We start from the raw sequence: 27,300 nt of genomic DNA on the forward strand, positions 1-27,300 counted from the left end.
GTTTAAAAGAAGAAAAAGTGGATTTTGTTTCCCTGTGGTGCTGAGGAGAAGAGACTCTGGCCTCCTGTTGTCCGTGAGTATGCACTGGCTGGTGTCTTCTGGACTCGGAGGCAAATTCCTCTCTGCCTTGTCATGGAATTGCCCTATTGGTCTCCAACGTTGAAATCTATCAGTGGTGAACTCAAGGTCCATCTGTTTGGCTTAGGCACCTCTACCTCTGAGCCCCTCACCATACCTTCCCTCTATCCAATTGTTACCGAACCTGAAGTGAGTTCGCTCACCCATTGTGCAGCAAGCCAATGTCTCACACCGGGTGTGGTGGAAGAAAGTAGGAATTTTATTTTTGCACAGCGCTGAGCAAGGAGAGAGGGCAGCTAATGCTGAAATCCCAAACTCCTCGAAAAACTAAAAGGAAGAGTTTTTATTTGGGATTTTAGGTAGGGGAGGGGGAGCATATGGCCTTGCTGGTCAGAGCTTTCCCACCAGCCTGTCTTTGGCCTTGAGACACTTGCAGAGAGGAGGGAGCTCATGACCTTGCTGGTCAGCAGCTTTCCCACCAGCCTGTATCTCTTTGCGGGAGGAGATAGTCCAGGTGCTTGTCCTTGACGGTGTCTGTCTCCATGCAGGATAGTGGATTCTGGAGCCAGGAAGCCAGAGAGTAAGCATGGAATGAGTGTTTTGGTTTTAACCCCATATATGCTGGGTTTAATGTGGGGAAACTGATATCAGGGTCGGTATCACAATTGGCCCATACATCCAATCCCATCCCCTACTATGGATTTCTTCTTTCACACAAGCTGGCCCTGAACTCAGTATCCATGGCACAGGGAAGTTGAGTAGCTCAGGAATGCTCACTTCAGGGTCTCCCTCTGCCTACCGCTCTGGTCCACGTTGGGCCCTATGATGGTTCAGGGCAGCTTCCTCTGCAAGTTCAAAATGCAAGACCACCCACCCTGTGCCCCGTAAGTTATTTCCTCACGAACCGAACTCATGTTGGGCTGTCGGCCAGAGACGTGAACACTAATACACGTATCTGATTGCTTCTGCTACTCTTTCTTTTTCCCCTTCTTCCCACAGTCCTCTGAGGCCAAAAAGGAGCAGCCTCTTCTCCTTCTGGACCCTCCCCAGTGAAAACTGCATGTCTGTGCAGTCAAGCCGGCCCTGGATATGTTCACGGGGAGGTCAAGGAATTTAGGTAATCATTTCCCCAAATAATAAATCATAAAAGGCTAGTGTCCTTATGCAAAGTCCTAGTTTTAAACATCAGAACACAAGTCTTTCTTCTGGTATTTGATAAAAGAATGCAAAAAGAAAAAATCACATTAATGCTTTTCAAAAGAAAATTTTTTTGAGAATTGAAGCTGTTTCTTCCTTAATGAATTGTACTGGGGGATGGGGTGTAGTTATTAGTTCCTTTAAACTGGTGCGCATAGCACTTAGGCACAAAACTGATATTGGAAATGAGGCAAGTAACATTTTAATATTATTTCTTTAATGTACTGTACTCTTCTAGGAAGACTTTAAAATCCTTTCTTACTTTTTTTGAAAATTATTTTTGCAATAATTATAGACTCATAGGAGGTTGAAAAAACAGTACAAACAGCCCACTATACCCTTCCCCCACTTCCCTCCATGGTAACGTCTTACCTGACTATAGGAAAATATAAAACCAGGAAATGTCATCGTACCATGCTGTTAACTAGCCTGTTGGCCTTACTCAGATTTCTCCAGTTTTCACATGCACTCTTAAAATATTGCTTATTTATATTTACACAGTCTCATTTTTCTCCACCACCCTGAGAGTAGGTACAGACACAGCAAGTGAGGTTCAGAGAATTCCAAGTGCTGTCCTCAGTCCTGTGTGATGTCCCCTCTGCAGAATGTGGTATGGCCAGCAGTGCAAAACCAACTGTGTGTCAGGGCTCTTCCCTGGCACGTTCCCTTCTGGAACCTTAACTATTCCCACTAGAGATTTGCTAAATTCATCCTACATCTTTGTGCTTTTTTTGAGTTGTTTCTATCCCTAAGAAATTAAGTCACTCAATTCTTAATTTATTTTTTCTGGAATCTCGAGAGATGATTGCTCTCTGAGAACTGCGGGTAAAACTTTGAGGGTAAGATGCTGATAGCAGGGGAAGGATCAGCAAAAGGGGAGCCTGGGCCTGGAGGGGCAAACTCACTCTCCACCCTCGCAGATTCACTGTGGGAAAGTTGTGTTCATTAGGAAAGACTGGGACAACGGCGGGCTGTGGTCGCCTCAGACAGAGTGGGTGATTTAGGTTTGAGAAGCAAAGGGAAATGAAGAGGTCAAATATTAAAGTCTAAAATTGTAATCATCCTTATCTGAAAACAAGAATAACCTAGATAATATGTAAGCATAAGTTTCGAAACCTCAAAAAAGCAAGGATGAAAGTGGAAGAATTAAACTCTCTTGTGTTTCAAAAACCAATTAGGGAAAAACAGCACACCACGCCTTAAGATTGGAAAATGGTTGTCTGGAGGTTTTAGCAAATGAGCAGAAAAGTTTCCATGTAATTTCAATAACCAAGTAGAGTCAGAGTGACTCAAGACGTGTCTGGAGTTTAGGCTTATTCGATGGAAACTTTGTAGGCTGGGTCTTCCTCCTCCCACTGTGACTTTACAAGCCAGAGCCCACAGGCTTGGAAACAGTAACTGGGCAATTACTAAATGGTTGCTGGGTGATGGCATAAATAATTGGAAAAAAGCTTGAATTTGGATTCACAACAGCTATCAAGTTAAGGCTTCTTAGCCTCATGCTATAGACAGTTTTGTATACGAATAGGACACATGACTATTGAAGGAAAATAGACGTTTGCTATGTATTTCCAATTAAAATTCATCTTAATCAGTCAAGTGTGTTCTACAAAAGTACAGAGAAAAAGTTCTTTTAGATTTTTTAAAGTATTCTTAAAAAATACTTGCACTAGGAGGCTCCAGGTGTTCTCAGAAGCCACTGTAATGTGCTTTTTGAGAGGGTATCTTGAAGGCTCCCACGTAGAGAGAACTTAAGTCAAAGAGCCCCGGTCCTGTCACCAGGGGCTCCAGAGCTGACCAGCTCATTCTCATCAGAAACCAAAGCTCGAGGCAAGGACAGGCTGAGAGCAGAACTGAAAGAATCCTTGTCACTTTCATATTGTGTATTTATCCAAATGTGTTTATGAGTATATGACCATATTATATATTTACCCATCTGGTGAAAATGATATTCTCTTAGCCGCAGAATTTCACTACCACCACCACCACCAGACACACACCTGTTTTCTTGGCTGAATATTTTGATAAACTGCTTGAGATGGAGAATAAAACACACACGGGCCAGACTTAACTGACACTAAACAGCTATTCATCTGTTTTTTATTGCGATAATGCTTGTGACCTGGGTTTCTTTTGGTAAACAAAGAATTCAGGCCAAAGGCTGGATTTGAAAGATAAGACAATAGAGAAGATTTTTTGATTGGCAGACGAAAGGGAGTGTGGGGACAAATAGTGAAGATGAACTTTCATTAAGTTTTTCTGGGTGATATGTGATGTAATTTCTTTTCCTTATTTCACCTAGAAATCTTCATTGAAATTGAAAGCGCATCATAGTGTTGGATTTCTTTTGTGGCCGTGGCAAAAAGCTGAGTTTGGCTTCAGAGTAGGCACAGGGTGACAATAGAAGCCACCGCGGCATTTCAGGCAGATCTGGGTTCCTTTGACTTCCAGGCACCGATCTATTTCTTCTTAATTGAAAATGCTGTTATGATGATCAGGTTATCTACTGTTAGTACTTTTCCTCCAAATTTAAAATGTTGAAGCAAAAAGATGACTACCTTCTTAGTGAGAAAGTCTTTACTTTGATAGACGCTTTATGGTTATATCTGTATGTCACTAACAAAAATTTAAACACATGTTAAACTCCTCATGGAGAAATAGGACCCATTTTGCAAATGGATATTTTGGACCATCCAATTAACAGGGAAATTTCAGGTGTAAAGAGGGGTGAATTAATAAACTCTTGCACTGAATTTAAAGTATTAACTTAAAAATGAAAAATCACATTAATTTTACTTGTTATAAAGCTACAGATGTTTACTGTAAACAGAGAAATGCAGATAGGCAAAAGACATGACGCTCAAAAAACTACCAAGTGAAGCAAATCACTGCTACCATCCGGATGTACGGCCTTATAGTGCTGCTGGTACAAGGTCTCAGTTGGTGTGCTGATTATTATCTGTCTCCTATACTCAAGTGCTGTGCTAAGGGCTCTGTGTACAATATTTCGGTAAACTTCTTTTTATACCATGAGATAAATGCTATTTTACGCAAGTGGAAACAAAGTGTTCAAAGGGGTAGAAATGAACCCCTTTGGGAGTTCTCTAAAGCTTATTTATTTATGGCCTGTGGCACACTAAATAGGTAAGCTCCTTTGTCACTTAAGTTGCAGGGCTCACCATAACTCTAGTCTTGCAGACATTGGCCCAAGTTGAAGAATTCCACAAGGAGATTTCAGGAATATAAAGAAATTCAAACCAAAGCCAAATCTACTAATCTACATGGAGGAAAGAATTCAGGAATATCCAACGTACAAAGAGTGGTCTCTCTGTTGATTGGAATATAACAGTACCCTCATACTTGACCCATTATCAAATATAAAAGTGTTAAGATTGCCACAGGAAGAGTTGAGCCATCCCAAAATAAAATACTCAAGGAGGTTGCATTTGAAACTTAAATATTTGGGAGATATTTGTTAAAACAGTTAGCATTACCCTAATTAATGCAATTACTGATAATAGTTACGCTTAAAAAAATGAATGTAGAGGACAACATGGTGAAGTGAAAATACCTTATGTTATAAAAAGTATATAATATAACACTTTCCAGCTTTTATAGGCTATGTACTATTTTATCACATTTAAATTTCATAACAGACACACTGCATATTTGAGAAATGTGAAAACTTTTCCACGTATGATATTGTTAAAGGCAAAATCTATGAAATATGAGTCACATGCCTGACTTCCAAGAAACCAATATTCCTGGGTTTCCTTACAAATGGTGATTCACTCTTCCAGGATGTCTAAGCAGACATCCTAGAAGGTGGGCGGCAAAGAAGAATTAAGAGCAAGCAAAAGAATTAGAGAATAAAATGTGTCTTATTTTACAAATAGGTGTTTTCTCACCTGAATGCATATTCCTGGTATTTTCACCTATTTTTTAGAACCACTTGATGTTTTGCTTTTTCACTTCTCCTCTATGATCAGCAGTCATTCACTTTGAGATGGAAGTTATCAGGAACCATTTGGACCAATGGGGTCTGAGTCTTTAAGTAACTAAATTTTTTGTGTGCCTGGAGGTTGACCTTTAGGAAGCAATATTTAAAATCATGCAACCATAATTGAAGGACCACTTTATAGAATGTATGACAGCATTTCCTGCCCCTTTAAAGGGGCTATTCTAAACATAATCAAATATTTTCCTAAAGACCCTGTTCATTATCATGAACAGGAGTGCACTCTGCCCTTTGGTGCTTGCTCCAAAGCGAACTGCGTTCTCCACTGCTCCCGCCATCCCTGCCCCACGCCTGCCATGTCCTCCTGCTTGGTTTCAGGTGTTTGGATATCACTCCTCTCTCTGCTGCTGTGTGACTGCTTAGACCAGTCCTGCCTGCCACTTTTCTTATTTGCATAACAGAGTTCGTGTTACGGGCTGAATTGTGCTCTCTCCAAAATTTACACATTGAAGTCCTAACCCCCAGTACTTCAGAATGTAACTGTATTTGGAAATAGGGTCTTTGCAGGTGTAATCCAGTTAAGATGAGGTCATTAGGGTGGGCCTTAACCCAATATGACCAGGGTCCTTATAAGAAGAGAAAATCTAGACACAGACACTTTCAGAGGGAAGATGATATGAAGACACACGGAGAAGATGGCCATCACCAAGCCAAGGAGAGGGACCTGAAACAGAGCCTTCTCTCACAGCTCTCAGAAGGAACCAACTCTGCCAACACCTTATTTAGGACTTCTAGATTCCAGAACTGTGAAAAAATAACTTTCAGTTGTTTAATCCCCTCAGTCTGTGGTACTTTGTTACCTAATCCTAGCAAAGTCATACAGGTTGACTTGGAAATCACATAACCAAGTTAATTAATACCATGAAAACTAACTATAAATAAACTTTAAGAGAATCCAAGAATATGTCTCCTATGAGTAGCTCTTATGAGCTTAGTGATATGAATATGGCTGCTCCGAGTCCTACTCATTTTATGATGCCTTCTTAGATGCTAGTATTCATTAATTCAATTATTCATTCAATCAATGGATATTTATTGAGTCCTTTTTATGTACCAGACATTGTCTTTGCTCTCACAGAGCTTACATTCTAATGAAAAGATAGATAATAATCTAATAATCAAATAAACGAGATACCTTCAGATTGTGAAATTACCTTCAAGAAAAGAGACAAGAATGAGATGAAGAATAACCAGCAGCTACTAAGATAGAAAGAAAGCCCAGAGAAGATGTCTCTGAAGAAGTGACACTTAGTTAAGTTCTGACAAATGAGAGTCAGGCAGCCACACAAAGATCTGAAGAAAGTGGTCCAGGTCGGCGGACCTGCAAGTCCCAAGGAAGAGGAGGCTCCGTATGTTCCAGGACCACGAAGGAGGCCAGTGTGCTGGAACGCAGTGAATAGGGGGAGAGATATGTGAGAAAAATTGGAGAGGTATAGACTGGCCAGGTCATGGAAGGTTTCGTGTGCTACGCCAAAGACAATTTTGTGGACAATGGGGAACCTTTGATGATATTAATCTGGGAATACTATGGTGAATTTGTTTTTGCTCACTTCCATGGCAATATTGAAGATGTTTTTGTAGGGTTGCTGGATAAATCATAGGTTGCCTATCAATATTTGGGAAATATTTACACTAGAAAAATGTTGATTATTTATCTGACATTCAAATTTAACTGGGCATTCTGTATTTTTATTCCCTAAATTTGGCAACCCTAGTTGGAAAGCGCAGGAGCAGAGGTGAGGAAGCTATTGTGGTTGCTCGGAGAGAGATGACAAAGGCCTGAAACGGTAGGAAAGTGGAGCTTTGAATAGAAGGGAAGTAGACCTGACTGTCTGTGGTCGTTGATTACTGAAATGGGATACAGAAAGTGGAGTTTGAGGGAACACAAGGAGTCAAGAGTGACTTCAAGTTTTCTGACTTGACTGGAGGACATTGCCTGTCTCTTAGAGATGCAAGAGAAAGAGAAGATTTGGGAGAGGAGTAAGTAAGGTTTTGGAAACGCTCAATTTAAAGTGCCAGTGGCCCATTCAGGTGAAAATATACAAGAAGTAATTGGATAAACAGATCTCGAAGTCAAGAAAATTTTGTTTAGAGAATTCTGGGTTCCTGATTTGTGAGTCATCAGCACATTGTTGTCAGTTATGTTTATGAAATGATAGCACAGGAAGGGCACGTTAGAGTGTGAAAGAGTCAGGACAGACCTTGTGATAATTCTGATATTCAAAGGACAAGAAATGGGAAGAGGAGCAAAGAAGAAGAGAAGCAATAGAATGTGCTGATTCCAAATAAATTGTAAGTTTAGAAAGGAAAGTAGTGACTTCCCATTTCGGGCAGTACGAAGGACCGGCTAACCAGAAAACATCCCTGCTAAGTAATACCCAGATATGTTGGATAAAATATGACAAACATACTTTAAATGTGGAGCTAAACCTTCAAAAATTAAGAGAGATCCCCAGGACCCCTACATAGAGAGAACTTAACCCCTGAGTGGTGAATGTGTGAAACGGTGCTTAGCCATCCTGGGGAAGTTTACTGATCTTGGAGTGAGGGGTTTACCTTCCATGAAGAAGCAGATGAGATCCTGTAATTTAAAAAAAATTAAAAATAGCCTACATATTCTTAAAGAGGCAACCATATAAACAAATTGTAGTAAGTACAAACAATAGCACATACTAAAATGCAGTTGCCATGAACTATGACTACAGGTATCATCACAGATAAATTTCAAAAGCAACATTGAAAGATAAAGAAAGTTCCAGAATGATACTCCAGTATTCTATTTAAAGGAAATTTTAAGAATACAATAGATTAAATAATGTTAATGCAAGTATAAATGATAAAAGATGTAACCCCAATATAATATAGTCGTGTTAGTGGTTACTTCTGGTGAGGGAGAGAAAGAAAGAGTCAAAGAGAGGTATGCAAGAGCTTCTGTGGTTCTTATAATGTTGCATTCCTTTAATAAAAGGAAAAAAATTAAGGTAAATACCAAGATTTGTCAAAGCTAGGTGGTTAGTAGATGGGGCCTTGGGGAATGCTTGAAATATCTTAATATAATGTTTAATAAGAGAAGAATATCTTAATAGGATGAATAAGAGAAGAAATTGAGATATTATCTGTAAGCTATAGGAGCCAGAGGGAATGCAAGATTGCAGCATGTAGGTGTGTGCACACATGAGTGTGCATGTGTGTATGCACGTCTGTGTGTGTGTGTGTATGTGTGTTTATGTTGAGAGAGACTGAGTGTGTTTTAGTAAGTTGTGTAGAAGGCTCCAGGGCAGATTCACTCACGTGAGTTCACATATGAACAAATGAATGAAAGATGGTCTTAACTTTCTCTGTCAACTGCAGATAGAAATGAAGCCACAGGGCTTGACATGTGGTGAAATTTAAGAATCAGTTCTGAGGGATATGGAAGAGGAAGCTGAGTAGAGATGAGCAAATAAATAAATAGGTAGATAGATAGACAGACAGACAGACATAAATAGACCAGGTGGTCTTGGGCTCTGGAAGGTGAGTTCACCAGATAGTTGAATTCAAAATATGTGAAAAACTATAATGTGTGTGTATATCTCGATATGTATCTAGCTAGCTATAGTTTTTCACGTCTTTTAACCTATCAGCATGCTCCCTCATGTTTCTGGTTGGTTTCGACGCCTGTTGCAAGCTCATGGAAGCTAGAGATATGACAGCGTGGGGAAGTAGTTAGAAGATGTGTTCATGTTCAGCCTCTGTTACCACAAATAAGTCCCTTAGGCTTTCTAAGCCTCGAGACCTTCCAAACTCATCGTTTGGGGGACTAAATGAGATGAAATATGTCACAGGGCTTTGGGAAGTATAAAGACTTAAATAGTCCAATCACAATTTATTGAAGAAAAAATGGAATCTGCCCGGGAAAAGAAATAGTTAAAATTCATAAATGGCAAATGAAGCCAGGGCTAAATCAGGTACAAGAAATGAGTTATTATCTAAAATTATTTTAGGTATTAAGTGGCTTTTTGTGTGCAAAGTTGCATTTTCATTGTTTTTACTGTAGCAATACCAGTGGGGCTTCCTGCTTGATTGGAAAATTGAGTATCTACTGTCATGGATATATGGCTGCAGTTGGAGATTCTCTCAGTTGGATGAGAGACATACCCTGATGGGCAACATTGCCTTGTGGTTAGACACACAGACACCAGAGCTCACCCCAACAAGTAACTTAAACTTCCATGTAAAAATGAAGGTAGAAATGGTATCCGCCATATTATAGGCTTGTCATGAGAATTAAGTGACTCGAGATTTATAAAGCACTCAGAGTGGCTGGCTCCCAATAAGTGCTGTAGAAGTAGTGGATTAGTACATAAGTTCTGCTCCTCTGAAGCAGTGGCTTTTCCCAACTGCGGCAGACAAGGTATTACACCGAACGCTGGCTCTTGCTCTGTTTTCCTAACAACGTGGCACGCTACAGCAATACCTTCTCAGAAGGCCCTTGGGACTCTCCATCGTTCTGGGATCATGATCTAACTCTGCTGCTGTCTCATTTTCCAAGTTTGGGATGAAGGAACAGGGTGACAATCGCTTACATGATCTTAGTGAAGGGTAAGAGCCCCAGTGGAGGGGCCTCCTGGCAAAGCGGTGGAACTGTCTGCCCTCTCCTAGGATCATTTCGGGATCATTGGTCTGCGATGCTAACAGTTTTATGGCACTTTTGAACATTGCTAGTGAAACTGCTGTTAGATACTATCTTTCTGGGGGACAGCATCTCAAAAACCTTAATAAATGTACAGGTTTCAGTTTGGGCAATTAATTTTGAGATAATAAGTGGCAAGTGCTCAAAACTTTATGAATAACGTCGCTGTGTTGTTTCTTAAAGTGATGATGAAAAGTGAGGAACTCCCTAATGTACAAATGATGAATAAATGCTGGTGTGCTCAAGCACTGCAACCTATAGGGCAATAAAATGAGAGAAATTTTTATTTTTATGTGAAAAATTCATGATATATTCTTAAGTAAAAAGCGAGTTACAAAACCATGTGTAGAATTTGATCTCACTTTTTTAAAAAGAGGTAACTTTTGTACGTTGATATTTGAATGGAAAAAACTTGGAAGAATCTGCACAAAATTATTAGTGATAATTATCTTTGGGCAGTGGTATTTTGAGTGGTTTTAATTTGCTTATTTTCTTCTTGTTTATGTATGTTTTCTAAATTTTATTCAATCAGCATGAATAGAATGCATGAGAGCAAAAAAAGAGGAAAACATTGTAAGGAGGCATTTCATCAGTTTGGCTTGTTTTTGTCAAGTTATTTGAGAAAAATGTTTCCATGCATTCCAAGAGGGCTCTGGAAGAGGAAAAGCTTCCTTCTGCCCTCCTTGGTTCTGTGGCTGGGCCTAAGAATTAAACTGACAGAAGGCAGATTAAGAGGAGAAAAGCATACAAATTTTACTTCATATTTTTATGTGCACATGGGAGTATTCAAAAGGAAAATGACGACTGGAAGAAACCATTAGGGTCCAAAGCTTATATATCTTTTTAAACAAAGAATGATAAATTGTGGGGATGTGATAAAACAAGGGTTTATGTGCTGGGGCAATAAATTGTGAGACAGTAACTAGAAAATATTTGGGGGAAACTACTGGAAGATAAGGGTTATTTCAGCAGGCTTGCTCATCCACCAGTCTCTGTGATAAGAATGTTCTTCTCTTCCTGGTGCAGGGAGGGCATCTGACTCATGGGAAATTTTAGGACCCGTTTTTAGGTAGAAAGGGGAAGTCAGAGAGCCCTTCCTCCATCTGCTGTTTCTCAAGTGCCTTCAGCTCAAAATAAGCAATGTGCCAAAGCAGCATAATTTGGGGTGGCATGTTCTGAACCCCTTCAGGGCCATCGCCAGCCTTAGAATGTCGTGTTTTTCTCCTGACTCTCTTGGTGAGGGCCACATGCTGATGGTGTAAACACCAGAGCTGAGAAGTGGTACAGTGGACATTTACTTCTTCCTGCCTCCCTTCCCACCATCCTCACAGTCCTCTCAATAGGAAAGAGGATCTCTATTGCACAGGGTCAAAAGTACTTTACTATCTAATGTCTCAAGAGGGAAAAAGGAGAGAACAACTCTTATCTTGACCTAGTAATCAATGGTGAGCTCTGTCAACCACAATGGCTCCCTTTTGCTCAACTAATTATCTTGGTTGAAATAATATCTTTGAGTTACTCCCAACAGACCGGTCTCAATGATGAGGAGAGGAGGTTGAAGCTTTTGGCTAACAACTCCTAGGGGTGCTGCCAACAGGTCTCCGAAGGCCTTTCTCAGACATTTCTGGCAGATTTCCAAAGCCCAGAAATCTGAAAAAATAAAAATGAGAAAGAACAGGAAAGCACTAGATTCTCTCTTTGGTGCTCAAGTGGCCAGCCCTGCGGAGGCTGTGGCCATGGCTGTGGGTGAACCAGACAGAACACCTGATTTCACACGTGATGCTCGTTGTCACTCCTGCTGGGTTTCCTTTTGTTTCTAGTCGCCAAAGATACTAGGTCTGACCAACTTGTTTCCTCCCTGGGATTTTCCTTTTCATTAGAATACCTGAGTAAATGCAGGCTTCCATGGCCCCATCCTAGGTGGAGGGAACGCGGCTGAGAAGCACATTAGGGTAAGAATGAAGAACTTGGGCTCTAAGGCACCACTTACTAGCCAGTTCTTGAAGCAGAATTTCTAAGCTTCAGTCTCCGCCTTTGTCAAATGGAAATAAAAACAGTACCCACTTCAAGAGGTTACTGTGAAGATGAAATTCAGTTGTGTCCTTAAATGCCTGGCATATAATAAATATTTAATAAAAGTCAACAGGAGAGCAGAACTCCTTGGGGGAGTTAAGGATTGGCCACATTCCAGTTTGAGAGGCAGTGGAAGGACAGCTAGGATGGACTTTGTGACTAGAATCCACACACGGGCACTGGCCCTCCCCAACCCAAGCCGAGTCATCTAGGCAGTTACTTCCTCAGTAAAAGTACTTCTTTCTATTCCCAAACCCCAAAACATAGTATTTAAAACAGCACTACCGTTTCATGAAGGTGATGTTTTGGATGTCTGTTTTCCTAAATAGTTCTTAAATTTATGCCTATAAATTCATGCCCTTTAACCACAGAACTTCAGATGTGCAGAAATCTGCTAGGAACGTTGTCCGGGGAAAGAATGCTGCTTCTTATGCTCTCGGTTTCCTTGTAAAGGGAACACCAGAGAGCTCGGAATATTTAGGTTATTTGAGAACAGTAGGAAAAAGTGAACTATTAAATAAAAAAAATAAAGACATTGAGTCTGCTTAAACTGATCACTGCAGCTGGCAGCAGCTCATTGAAAGGCAGTTTCAGCATGTGATGGCTTTCAAAGAACCTTTTCATATATTTTCCGAGGTCTCTCTGAAAGGACCCTTTCTTTTGAGCATTGCTGTGAGGGGGGCCTCTATAAACCAAAATGATTTGGGAGGTAAGCATGGTTCTTAAAGGAACAGAGGCCTGGTTCAGAAATGTTTATCAAGCTGGAAAAACCCAACTGACTTTCCCAGCCAGGCATACCAGTTTTTCTCATCTCCAAAGCAGATGCCATGTCTTCGAGTCCTCAGGTCCCATTTAGGAAATCAGCAAATGGCTCTGCTTGCACAGGCCCAGGCTGAGTCAGTGCACCTCTCTATGGGCCTGGGCTGTAAGTGATATTATAGGCTGCACTCCCTCTGTCCTTTCAGATCACAAGGTCACTTGTGATGGCTGGAGTGGCTTTTCTCCCTTGGCCTCTTGGTTAAACATTTGCTCCTAAAGACAAAATACTCTTTTTCTCTGCTTAGGCTTCACTGACCTTAAGTGCTCAGAACTTTTCAAACAAAGAGAATCAGTTAACAGAAGGGCAGAGATTCGGAGCCTCAGAAGATGAGGTTGGCTGTACAGAAGAGATGTCTTTCTCTGTTCCTTGCACGCTTGGAGAGAGATGATACATGCTTGTGTGCTGGGGACCAGGCACTTTAAAGCTCAACGTGAGGATCAAAGGAGAGAATGCATCAGAGCGGTGCCTGACTCAGCGATGGCGGCAGGCGTTCAGCCATGTTCTCCGGTTCCTCCCCGCCCTCGGCGCTCACTCTGTTACAGAGGTAGATATTGTGTGTCCCCTGGATCTTCTTTTCTCTCAGAGCAAACACCTGTTTTTTTTCTTTTCAGTTGTTGCTCATAGGACAGAGGCTGCGTACCTTCTCAGCATCTTTGTATTGTCCTCAGCTCAACAATATCCTTTTCATTTGGATTGTGGTATGTGGAACTGAACTCAATACTCCAGGTGAGGTGACCTCCACACAAGGGAGTGGCCTTTATATCCTCTCTGAATGGAATTTCTCTTGCATTTCCCACCAAGGTCATCTTCCTGGCTCATTCAACGTGCTATTGATCTGTATCAAGTCAGCAGAGGCTCCTACACGGTTCAGCTTTCCTGTTCAGGGACCTGTCAGTCAATCAGTTGGGAAGACACCTACTTTATTGGAACCCCAAGAAAGGCTTAGTCAAACGCTCTTTGAAGATCTGGCTGCACTCTGACTACGGCGTTGCCTTTATTTGGCGGCTACCAAAAAAGAACGTGGTGTTATTTTCCATGAAGGTGGGGGTTTTTTTCATTCAAAAGATATTTACTAAGTGCTAGGCAAATGGTAGGCACTCAGTAAGTTTTGAATGAATGGATGCCTTTGTACTTCCTGAATTATGTAGGCTTCTATTACTCCCTCTGACTGACTGGTTTTGACATGTATGTTCTATTTTTTCTTTATATTTGATTGGTGAATGGTACTAGCATTCATCTAGTCATCCACATCAGAAAAGTGGGACTCAGCCTGAGCCCCACCCTCTCCTATCACCTTCATCCAATCAGTCATTAAGTTGAATAACATACGTGTTCTAAAGCCAAGCTATGGCTTGTGAAATTTACTTTAGGAAATTGTAACTATAATAAGTCCTACTCTCATCTTCTGTCCCTCAGCAAATATATTTCAGTTCACTTCTCAAAAGTGATTGGAAATGACTCAGAGATCTTAAGAGCAGTTTCCCTGGGGACCCACCACTTTAATTTTGGGGGCGAACAGGTTCAGAGTAGAATCCCCATCTCTCACACAATCTCACCTCTCTGATGCTTCCATGTCCTCTCATTAATGGTTGTTCTACCATTCTTGGTCTGAAGTCCATTCTTCCTGAAAAAAGTTGAAAACCAAATTGGGCAAATTTTATTCCTGCTTTCTCTTGGTCAATTGTGAATACTACACTACTTGCTACAAGAAATGAGCCTGTCTTCTCTAGTCTTCTAACTTTGAATACTATTAGTGGGGCAATTTGGTTATCCTCAGGTGTTATGACTTAAGAAACTCTGGTATGAGACAATTGTGTCTTTCAGCTGTTGATAACTTCCAGTAACTAACTGAACCGCTGAGGTTCTCACAGAGAAACCCGGAAGAACTTAGTTGTCAATGAGCTTTAACATTTTGTGTAGGACCTAGGGTGCCGAAGTGGGTAAGTATTTCTAAGTATTTGAGCTATGTTTGTGACTTATAAAACATAGCTTGAAAAAATATAGCATTTATATGTTTTGTTAACTATTTCATATAAAAATATTGTAATGGTATTAGTAATAACTACACCTATAAAACCTATGTTACACTGGATGCTTCACTTGTAATTTTTAAAATGACAGGATTGTTTACTTTATACGTTTGGAGGAACTGAAGCTTCAGAATATGTAGTAACTCACCCAAGCTCGCCAAACTAGAAAGTGCAGACCAGTACTGGGACTCAGGTTTGCCTACACAAAGCCTGCATTCTTAGCTACTTCCATTGGAAAAATATTTTTTGAGTGCATACTATATGCCAGGCAATATTCTAAGTGCTTAAGATACACCGGTGAATAAAGACAAATCTTCCTGCCCTTATGAGTTTTAGATTCCAATGGGACCAATAGATAAAATAAATAATATAATTTTACATAAAATTATATTTGTGTTAACATGGGCTAAGCGCTGGGGGAAAAAAGAAAAAAGAGAGCAGACTCAGCAGAATCAGGAATGCTGGGCAGTGGAGGCCGGGGCAGGTCGCCGTATTGAACAGTGGGTGAACCTCATTGGAAAGTGTCATTTGAGCAAAGACTTGAAGGAGGTGAAGGAGGGACTGAGTCACTCAGAGAGGCATTCCAGGCAGGAGGAACAGGGGGAGCAAAGGCTCTGAAGAGGGCACGGGCCTCGCCAGTCCAAGGACAGCAAGGAGGCGAGGATTCTGGGGTAGAGGGAGTAAGGAACAGTGAGGTCAGAGCGGGAGACAGGGGCCCTGCACAGAGCAGTGAATTTAATGGGGGGGGGGGAAGGGGATGGGAACGTTTTGAGCAGAGGTCTGACACACTCTGACCAAGCTTTTAGCAGAGTGACTGCATCATCCACATTGAGACTAGACTGTTAACAGGGAAAACAACGTAGAAGGCAGGCCATTTAGGAAGTATCGTAAAATCCAGGAAAGAGTTAATACCACTTATTTTCTGATAATCTAGACTTCAGCAGGATCAGTGGAGGGAGTGAGAAGTGGTCAGATTCTGTAGGTGTTTTGAGGGTATATCCACAGATTTGTTGAAGGATTGGATAAAAGGATTGAAGGAGAAAGAGAATTCAGAATGACACCAACCGTTTTGTCGTAAGCAACTGAATGGATGAAGTTGACATCAACTAAAACAGAAAAGGCCAGAGAGAAGATAAGGAGCTTAGTATTGACATACTGAGGTTTAGATATTGATCAGACATCCAAATGCAGTTGTTGAGTAAGCAGCTGGATATTTCCCAAACAATTGATATGCATCCTATTATAGTTTATTGATAAAAACTATTTACCATATAAATGGTTTAAATTATTGGTAAGCCCTGGATATCTTTGCTTCATAGTCTTTATTGCTTATATTTATGTTATCAAATTACATAATATAATTAAATTATATTTGTTTGTGTGTCATTTGAATAGCACCTTCATTAGACTCTACACTCCACGAGGGCAGGGATCACCTCTGTTGGTGCTCATTTCTTTGTTGTATTTCCGTTGCCTAGCAACAGTGCCCAACAGGGGGTAGTTATTCAAGGCATATATCAACCACCCAATAAATATTTGTTAAATAAATTGATGTTTGTTAAAAGAATGATTTTTTTTAATCTAAAAGAGGCATGTTGATCTGAAAATATTTAGAGCTAAGAAAAAAGTTTTTTGAATTTTCAAATCTTATTACCATGATATTTTACCAGGAGTACCCACCAACTTTAATTCAGGATTAAAAATTATTTTATTAGAAATTATATTCTTCAGGGCTGGCCCAGTGGCTCAGTGGTTAAGTTCGCACGTTCCGCTTCTCAGGGCCCAGGGTTCACCAGTTCGGATCCTGGGTGCGGACATGGCATCGTTTGGCAAAAGCCATGTTGTGGTAGGCATCCCACGTATAAAGTAGAGGAAGATGGGCATGGATGTTAGCTCAGGGCCAGTCTTCCTCAGCAAAAAAAAGAGAAGTATTGGCAGTAGTTAGCTCAGGGCTAATCTTCCTCAAAAAAAATTATATTCTTCTTAAAAATTAGATTTCAGAGTTTGAGGCATCAGGAAATGTGACTATCAATAGAGCTTGTAAAATAATATATGTATTAAACATATGTATATATAAATTAAAAATATATATGCATATGTATAAATTGTCCTCTTCAAATGAGATGCCATGTCTGAAATGACAGTGTAACCTCAAGAAAAAGCATTAATACAATTTGTGAAAATTGAAAATAAGTAAATGAGAACTTTCCTAGAATGCTAGAAACTTGTAAAGAGAGATTCATTTTGTGTAAATGTTATGGATTTAAGTTGTTGGCAATGAAATAAGAGAACAAGGAAACAGTGGCGGGGTGGAGTGGTTGGAGGATCTTGACACCAAATCCATGGGGAGTTTGGATTTTGAGATTCTTGGCACCCTCTGTGTCCCTGAGTGACCCAACCACAGGGAAGTACAGAGTGTGTACTTGGACTTATCAGCATCCCCACAGGGGACCTTTCCTGGAATCTCTGTCTCCTGTGGTTGAGGAAAGGAATGGCGAAAACTCTTTGTGTACATCTGTTTACTTCATCTCTTGGAGACTTTTCTGGATTTGTCACCCTGAGATAGTGAAGAGACAACTCAATCACAGAGGAACAGTGTTGCATAAGCTCCAGCAGGACCAGCAGTGTACTGGGAGTGTCTCAGTTCATTTAGCTTATTCCATGATTTTTCCCTAAGCACACAACTCTGTCCTCCTTGGTTGAAACTGGACTCAGATACGGAAAAAGTGAGATAATGTGTTTATCTATTTTACAAGATCTTCAGGCCAATTGGCAGGCCTGTAAAATCTGAACGTGCCAAGATTTCCTATGGCTTTCCTGACCTACACCCAGCTCCTGAAGGGAGTGTATCCCTCATCCATCAGAGGAATCCATCAGGGAAGAAACTAGATTCACTGTCACAGACAGATCTAATGAAATCAGTCTCCTTGTTGCTTCCTAAGATTTGAATGTATTTCACCGGTTCTCCATGCCTCCCTCTGCAGAGTAAGTGAGATTGTGTGCCTTTGGCAGCTCCACATAGCAACACAGGGCAAATCTTTAAACTCTCTAAGCATCAATTTTTCCATCTACCAAATGGTATAGTAATAGAATATATCAGTGTCTTTTTATAGGGTAAAACATGTAAAGAGTTAATTATGTGCTTATCACAGCATCCTGTACAGTCTGAGTGTTCTGAATAATTGCTTTTCATACAGAGAAGTTGTATGAACATCAAGGTGGTCAGACGAAGCGTAGGGTGCACTTAGAATCCAGAGTCCATTCCTCTCTATTTGCTGCTGACTGCTTCCTACCCTTGGATTCAATCTTGAAGTTTTCTTAAAAGGCTTCTCCTCATTAAAAAATTATAATGCCATCTGGATACTATGAAATATAAAATAGTTCAAAAGGTAACACGTCTTTACTATCAAAGAGTTACTGGTTTTGAGAAGCACACATCTATTCAGTGGACAGGAGACTGAAGAGCTGATCTAGGCGCTGGGGACACCTGGCAACAGGTGCAGGCCGATCGTATCCCCTTTAGAATTCATAACCGCCTCTGCCGTGTTCCGTAGGTCGTTATCTCATCTCGACGTCCTTGGTGACACGGTTGAAGAAGGCCTGTCCCTCCGGTTGTGAATCCTCTTGTACACTTCCTCTGCTCTTGAATTAACCCACTGAAAAGTCAGCAGCAAACCAATCCCCACAAATTCGTGTCTCCATAGCAGCTGAGAGCAAACACAATTCCTGAGAATTGTGCAACTGCCCGTGTAACTGTTGTTGATCGAGAGGATCGTGCCTTAAATTGGCAGAGGCTGCAAACAGAGGGCGGAACGTCTAGATGTGTGGAGTCAATCCTCTGGCTGCTCGCAGGCGTGAAGGATGTAAAGGCCTGGTGGAAGCTCCCCGGGGCAGCATCCCACAGTGCTGCTCAGCATTTGTGGGATTTGGGGATGGTCAGCGTTGTTTCTCACCTCCAAGGCCTGGGCTCTTTACCTCTTCCACCTCACCTGCTCTGATCTTCCCTCACTAGCTCTGTTCCTGCCACATTGGCCCCCTGAGCATTCCTTGGACAGGCCAGGCAGGCTCTGGCCTCAAAGCTGTGTACTTGCTGGGCCCCTCTTTCTGGAAAACTTTCCCCCCAGATATCCTCCCTCACCTCCTCCAGGTCTTTACTTAAATGTCACCTCGGTGAGTTCTTCCCTGGCCGCCGTGATTGAAATTGCAGGCACCTCTTCCCAGACGCTCTGTCTCCTCCTCCCAGCTTATTTTTCTTCATTGAACTCACCACTTGCTAATATACTATACATCTCATTTATTTATTTTTCCTGCTGTCTGCATCCCCCACTAAACTCAAGTGCCAGGAAGGTTAGGGACTGTGTCTCTTTCAGTCCCTGTTACATTCCCAGTGCCAGCCATGTAGTGGCCTCTCGATTTCTTTCTCTCTGATACAAGGATGGATGCCTGTGAAAAATGGGCACAGGGGCCTTGCTGGTGGGAGTGGAGATGAAACTAGTTGGAAAGGCAGCAAGGTGGTCAGATGGACCACGAGGTGGGCAGACGGAGGGACTTGAGGACCTGCTGGCCCTGAGGGGAGTAGACCTGCCTCCGACCCGCCAGCTCTAGACGGGAAGCGGATTGGACCTCTGGTGAGGACTTCTGGGCAACTGTGTCGCTGATAGTAAACAAGAGCACAGTTTTCTGAAAACAGAACTCTGAGGAGGACAACCCAGGAACCCCAGGTCACTGAGGTGGAGGACATTATAGGCTGTTCAAGTGTGGATGTGACAGCCTCAGGGGAATCGGGGAGCAGAGAGAGCACTGGGGTGCAGCAGAAACCAAGGCAACCTGAATCCTTTGGGAATAGGAATCATCAATTCACACCAAGGCTGTGAGTGTCCTTAGAGCTTTTCCCCGTGTGCTTTCTGGAACGGCCTACTTCAGATGTGCCTAGCTGCTTATTGTGGGTTTTTTCATCCCCTATTGACTAAGGGATGTTCCACCTTGTTCCACTTGCCTCATTAGATGCAGCCTCCTGGTTTATCTTGTTCACTAGTTTCTGCTTCTCTCTTTTATCCAGATAACCTATGCTATCCTGAAGTTGGGGTACTATCAGGGGTAAGGTTCAATAAAACAAAGCTGGGCAATAAATAAGCATACTGTTTTCTGAGTCCACAGCGCCCTTTGTCACAGTCATTTCAGATACTCAGTGCCCTCATCCTCTCTCTCTTTCTTCCCTATTGGAACCAGCTACCGAAAGGTCATAAACTTTTCTCCATTAAGATATAAGTGCTAGGGGCCGGCCCAGTAGCGCAGTGGTTAGGTTTGCGTGTTCCAGTTTGGCAGCCCAGGATTTGCCGGTTCGGAACCCAGGTGCAGACATGGCACTGCTTGGCAAGCCATACTGTGGTAGGCATCCCATATATAAAGTAGAGGAAGATGGGCACAGATGTTAGCTCAGAGCCAGTCTTCCTCAGCAAAAACAGGAGGATTGGTGGCAGATGTTAGCTCAGGGCTAATCTTCCCCAAAAAAAAAAAGACATAAGTGCTAGATAAAACATATTCTGTTAACCCTCTCAAGAATATTTGCACTTTGGTAAATAAAGGTAAATAAAGCATTAAACCATTCAAAGGCATTTCTAATGTAGTAATTGTGTAATTCCAGCATCTGCTGGCTAACAGTGGGCTGCTGGAACCTGGACACTTTGGTTTCTGAAATCAGTCTATGTGAGGGAGTGCATAGACGAGACGCGGCCAGTTTTACCTGACACTTCAGATCTGTGCTTCTGAGGCTGAGGATTCTCAGGGTCCTTGAAAGCCTGACCTATGTACAAAGATGCTCGATTTTTGATTAGAGAATGTACAGACCATGAAATCTTTAGACCTCATTCCTCTGGAATCATCATTCATGAAGAAGAAATGTAAATATCTAGTAAATCTTAGGTATAGAAAGCTAGCCAAGTCATCATCCTTTTGTCAGTTCCCATTGGTTGGTGTGAATGGCAAACTGACCTCCATCTTTATTTCTCCATAATAAATTATCAACGTCACAACATGTGTACATTAACATTTCCTCATAATTCCAGCATATGTGATGTTAACTTTGCCCGTGGGTTTTCTGGGAACTGTTAGTGCATTCTCGTCAGCAGAGCTGTACTCCAGGATTTGGAGACTAAGCAGCAATTAATCATGAAAAATACTTTCTGGCTGTAGTAATGGAGTCTGGCTTCAATAGTTTCCTACGGTTACTTAGCAAAAGGCTTAAGTAAGCCCATGCTGATAAATGGGAGCCAGGCTTCCCCCCACCCTCTTCCGTCCTTCTTCTCTCCCAGGAGACGGGGGGAAGAAAATTGCTCTGTCTGGGGTGGCAACCCTTCTTGCAGCCAAACTCTCTTCCAGAGCGCCATCAGTTCACTCTGCAGCAGGGAACTCAGGCCTCGCGGGTGACCCTGAGCACTGGGTTACGGTTTCCACAGAAAGGCCGACTGAGGAAGAGAAGGATGGGGCAAACGCAGAGCACCTGTGCCCCGGGCCAGGGAGCTGACGGAGGCTGGATCTCTCTCTCTTGCACCCTGGGAAGCTGGTGGTGTCCTTGATACCCACTGTCAGTGCAGACGTTGGCTCTGGCATGAGTCAGGCAAATGCTCACCAGGAACAGAAAGGGAGAAAACTCTGGACAGCACTTCAACATTTCTAAATGCGTGCCCCACCTGGAAAAACAAATTAACAGTAAATGATTCGAAATTTCAAAATAAACATTTTTATTTGGTTTTCCAAATATAAAATTGTATCATAATATTGATACGCTTTGGGGTTTTTTTGAAATACACATGCCTCCCTGACAGTCTAATATACCCCATAGAAGCTCTTTGGTCTGAAGTGTGGGCGATCCCCCCAGGGGTGCTGGGCTTGGGAGTGGGGGGTGGGGGTGGAGAGCCAGTGGAATTGCCTAGTTCCCTGCTCTATAGGGGGTTCACCTTTATAAACATTCCTGGTATTTTGGTTCCATTAGGAGGGTGTAGCATGCCACCCAAAGGAATGCATTTGGCAGTTATCCCGGTGACGTGACCAAAGGGAGCAGCCAATTGGAATAATTCAATTTGATAAGCATGTTTTCTTTCTTTCCTTCTAGCGGCCTGCTGTTTGTGGAAAAAAGGAAATGATTCCCAAATTTAAACTTGTGCATAGATTGATTCTAATACTGGCAGAAAACTTAGAAACATAAGATCCTATGAAAACCAAGTGATTCTTTTTTGTGAGCTTAATTATTTCCCATTGTAAGCTTACTATATATGCAGGAGAGTCATTTCAAAGTGCTGTTTCTTTAACGGGTTGATATCTTTCAAAGACTTCTTTCTACTATTGGCCAAAGACTAATTTAAAATCAGCAAAATCTTTAGTTATTCATGATAATAATAAAATATCTTTGTATTATGTCTAATTATGTTATGTATATCATATAATAGTAATACATCTTTACACCAGACGTGATGTCGAATCTAGCTAATGTACACCCAAAGTCTCTAGGAGAGAACTTCTGGGAGTGTAATAAATCAAGTGAGATGAAATATATATAATACTTAACATAATAAAATGAAACTTTATCGATACGGGAACCCCCTCTCTTGACACAGGATTTAACATTGCCAGGGTCCACTGAATAGGATGTAATACATGCTAGACTGGGGAAATGATGGGTCATACTCACTTAAGTAGAAATTCCAGAACTCCATGGTAAATGGTTGAGCAAGGAATCAAGAGGCTCATAGAAGTGGGCATGCTAGAGTGGATGTGCTATGTAAGGCCAGAGAGCCCACCCACGGTGGGAGAGCCCAGAAGAATGCAGTTTACTGAACCTATAAGGAATGCACTTGTGAGGAGGCACCAGTGTTGTTGTGGAGCTCAGATGTTATTTCCTGGAGGCCAGGGCTAAGGATAGGAGCAGCTTTACAGAACCCGGCTCCCTGAAAGCCATGGTGATAATGGAAGCCAGTTCATGGCATTTAACCATCAGAAGCTAAGTGCATGTGATTATCATAATGAGCAGCATCGCAGGAGTGGCAAGTAGAAGAGCCTGAGCCACCAAGAACTATGCCAGTGGGTGATGGAGCCTGAGGTTATGAGGGCAAGACAGCTGGGTGGACAGCAAGGGTATTGTTCAATATAAACTGCAAAAGAAATCATGGTGGGTAATCAGGAGGGTGAGGGCAGACAGCCCAATACAATGTCACAATCCCTAGCTTAGTCTCCAGAACCTGTAACATATTGACTCAAGGAGAGGCTAGGTCCCCAAGAAGATGGGCCACTATGACACCAGTGCAACTGGATACATTAATGGATCTTTCCAGTTCTTCCTCAAAGGAATTACAGCCATTTCCTAGGTAACTATACTCTGGGAAAGGGGATATGCTTAAACATTTTGAGAACTGTTGAACCTAAGGTCTGACTTGATATGGATAGTCAAAGACCTGAAGCCTCATCCTGGCTTCTCTGGGAGAGCAGAGGTGTACATTGGCCAAGCAATAAATGGAGTTCAGGCTCATGTCCAGCTTATATGGGGCGCATGGATTAACAAAGTGCTCAGTTCTTCAGTCGCTGAATGTATAAGTGGAGTGGTTATACTTGGTAGTTGTCAGAATGCTCATTTGGATTCCTTAGCCTGTGTGATAAGAGCTATCACAGAGTGCGAAGGCCAAGTAGAAGCCCCTAGAACTGCCTCCCCAGCCAAAATCCTAAACCTAAAACAACTTTATGTCCGAAGGGAAATGGCAGAAATCTGTGCCATTCTTGAAGAACTAAAGGATTCCTGGGTGGGGTCCCTTTCATGTCCACATTTAATTTACTGGCAAATTAAATGTATGGCCCCTACATAAAGCAGAACAATCCTCCTACACGAGAGTGGACTACTGCAAACATCATCAAGTCATAACCCAGTTACAGCTCCTGTCGATACCTGGTGGTGAGCAGTGGTGGCCTCTTTAGGTAGTTTGAAGGGAGTTGATAAAGATTAGCACAGCAAGAGTTGAAATGGGAAGACCAGAGATGTCTCCAGGTCCAGCTAAATGATGTTAAGGATCCAGCTAAAGTTGAAGGCCATGAATTAGTGGTGGCCTCCATTCTCTGATTATGTGAGTTTTCATGCTCAGAAGCCTAGATATAGGCTCTAAACTGCTGTACTCATTTCCTAGGGCTGCTGTAACAAAGTACCATAAACAGGGGATTAAAATAACTGAAATTTATTCTCTCACGGTTCTGGGAGGTTAGCAGTCCAAAATCAAGGTGTCAGTAGGGCCATGCTCTCTCTGAAGTCTCTAGAGAAGGATTCTTCCTTGCCTCTTCCAGGTTCTAGTGTCTCTTGGCAATCCTTGTCATTCCTTGGCTTGTACTTACATAATCCCAACCTCCATCTTTACATGATGATCTTCCCTTCGTGTCTTCACATCATTTTCCCTCTCTGTGTGCAAGTAGGAACTCAACTCCTCCTCCTGAGTGTCTCCTTTTCTCTCTCACTACTACCACGCTCACAACACTTCTGACACCAGATGTGTGTGTGTGTGCAGGGAGTTTCTCCATACCAAAAGATTCTCTGTGGCACCAGCTGGACATACTACAATTTAACTCAATTCTGACACTATATACTTGCAGAGCTTCTGATCCCTCAGGTTAAGGGCTCAGTTCCGCAAGAATTTTCCATCCCATGTCAGAGCCAATCACAAGTAGTAGTTCCCCAGATGTCAGACAGAAGTTGTGGGTAACCCTTCATATGCAAGTGGCATACGAAGGGTGGTGGGAGCAGTCTTGCAGGACTGAGCCCTTAACTTGAGGGAACTGACACTCTGTCTGACTTGGCTACCAATCAGAGGTTCTCATGCCCCCTCCTCAGATTCAATTAATTTGCTACAGAAGCTCACAGAACTCAGGAGAACACTTTCTTACATTGATCAGTTTATTAAAGGATATGATAAAGGATATAGATGAGCTGTCAGTTGAAGAGATATATAGGGTGAGGTTTGGGAGGGTCCCGGTGCAGGAGCTTCTGTCCCCATGGAGTTGGGGTGCAATCACTCTCCTGGTACATTGGTGTCTCCACCCATCTGGAAGCTCCAGAAACCCTAGACTACTGGGATTTTTATGGAGGCTTCCCCATGTAGGCATGATCAATTGTTAAGTCCATTTCCAGCCCGTCTCCCCTCTCTAGAGAAGTGGGGAGGGCAGGGCTGAAATTCCAAACTTCTAACCATAGCTTGATCTTTCTGGTGACCAGCCCCCATTCAGGCACCATCCAGAAGCCCGAGAGTCACCTCATTACAACAAAAGATCCTCCTTGAGTTCTTATCACTTAGGAATTTACAAGGGTTTTTGGAGCCCTGTGTCAGAGACAGAATCAAAGACCAAATATTAGAACAAGAAACGGTCCTAGTGCTCTTATCACTTAGGAATTTACAAGAGTTTTAGGAGCCCTGTGTCAGGAACCCAGGGCAGAAACCAACATATGTATATATTATCTATTATCTCACAGGATGAAAATTCCAGGCTCCTAATTATTGCTCATTTTTTCTGATGACCAGCTCACATCCAGGAGCCCACCAAGAGTCACCAAATTAGAACAAACATTCCTATCACCCAGAAAATATCAAAGGATATAGGAGCTCGGTGTCCAGGACCAGCTCAAAGACCAAATGTTAGACAAAAGATTCTCCCAGTGCTTTTATCACTTAAGAAATTACAGGGTTTTAGGAGCTCTGTGCCAGGAACTGGGCAGAGACCAAATAACATGATTTCTATTATTTCACAGTGTGTCTTCTTTTGGACTCTGTTTCTGTGTCCAGATTTCCCTCCTTTTATAAGGACACCAGTCTTTGGGTTGGAGCCCACCTTGTCATCATGACCTCATTAACTTCATTGATCACATCTGCAAAGACTCACTTCCTAATAGGTCACGTTCACAAGCACCTGGGATTAGGACTTCCACATATCTTTCTAGGGGACACAACTTAACCCATGACTACGGCATAGGTCCTGCAGTCAAGACTTGAAGGATATGATTGACTGGGGGAAAGAAAAGAGGGCATGATAATGTCAAAGAACAGGGATAGTGGAAACGAGGGTGGGTTGAGATAATAAGTGCTCTAGTCAGAAACTAGAATATTGAGGTTTGCATTTCCAGAGGGTGGGTGAATTGGATGGATCCTGGATCCAGAGAACAGCTAAGAGCACAGACCGCTGAAGAGTGAGGATAACGATTGTCCGACTTAAGAGGTAAAGGAACATTATCCCTGTGAACATTGGCGTTGCCCGTGATCTTGGCAGGGGTTGGAGTGGGAGGAAATTCTGTGAGCAAAATACCAGTGATATCTGTGAATGATGGGGAGTGAACAGGAGAACTCAAGAGAATAGTCTTGAGAAAGGCGAGAAGGTGCATATTACTAAGGGAAAGAAGCCAATGTGAAAAGGCTGTGTACTGTGTGATTCCAACTATATGACATGCTAGAAAAGGCAAAATTATGCACACAGTAAAAAGATCAGTGATTGTGAGAGGGTAAGCGGGGGGGAGGATGAATGAGTCCTTGTGGAGCACAGAGGATTTTTAGGACAGTAAAACTTCTCTGTGTGACACTATCCTATAGTATACTATATACACACCATACAGTGTACACTGTGGTATGTGATATTTTCCAAAGATGTCTTCTGCAATTCTCTTCTTACCATGTCATTTTGACACTTCTCACTTCTAGACGTGGAGCCTGTCCTTCTCTTGAACCTGGGCGGGCTTTGTGACTACTCTGAAAGTGATGCCACGTGACTTTAGAAGCTGGGTTGTAAAATGTGATAACTACTGCCTGGCTCTCCTGGGAGGTTTGCTCTTAGAGCACAGCCGCCATATTCTGAGGAAGCCCAGGCAGACGCCCGGAGAGACCACACATGGGCATTTTGAGCAGGAGCCCCAGCTGACAACCAGTATCAACCACTGAGTGAGAGACCTTCAGAGGGTTCCAGTCCTCAGCTGTCTACTCATCCCAGCCTCAAGGTCTCCCTTGCTGAGGCCTCAAACATTGTGGAGCAAAGACAAGCCTTTCCTGCTGTGACATTTCTGAATTCCTGACTCAAAGAACCTGGGAGTACAATATAAGGGTCTTTTAAATTCCACCATTAATTTGAGGGTGGTTGGTTATGCAGCAACAGTAACTGGAACAGGTGGGGAAAACAGAGTATTCAATACATGGTTTTGGGAAAAAAAATAGGTAGCCGTTTGAAAAATAAAGCCCATAACTCATACCAAAATAAATTCCTGATGGGTCAAAGAGTGAAATGTAAGAATTTAAACCAAAAAGTTACTAGGATAATATTGGAGAATTAAAAAAAAAAATTAGAAGGAAGATTTTTTCTAAGTTGATAAAATCCTAAAATCATAAAACAAAAGATCAATAAATAT

At 42.1% G+C, this 27,300-nt stretch overlaps 1 long non-coding RNA gene across 3 annotated transcripts; it reads left to right on the forward strand.

The window, feature by feature from the left end:
* Positions 1-27,300, forward strand: LOC139073413 (uncharacterized). 3 transcript variants are annotated; one of them, XR_011522124.1, is made up of 5 exons: positions 1-73; positions 1,078-1,195; positions 13,470-13,556; positions 13,660-13,899; positions 26,603-27,300. It is a non-coding gene; the product is annotated as an uncharacterized lncRNA (long non-coding RNA). The 3 variants fall into 3 exon arrangements; XR_011522125.1 differs by lacking the exon at positions 26,603-27,300 and adding an exon at positions 18,443-20,018; XR_011522123.1 differs by lacking the exon at positions 26,603-27,300 and having other exon boundaries at positions 13,660-14,938.

Source organism: Equus przewalskii, chromosome 9 (assembly GCF_037783145.1).
Source record: "Equus przewalskii isolate Varuska chromosome 9, EquPr2, whole genome shotgun sequence".
NCBI lineage: Eukaryota > Metazoa > Chordata > Mammalia > Perissodactyla > Equidae > Equus > Equus przewalskii.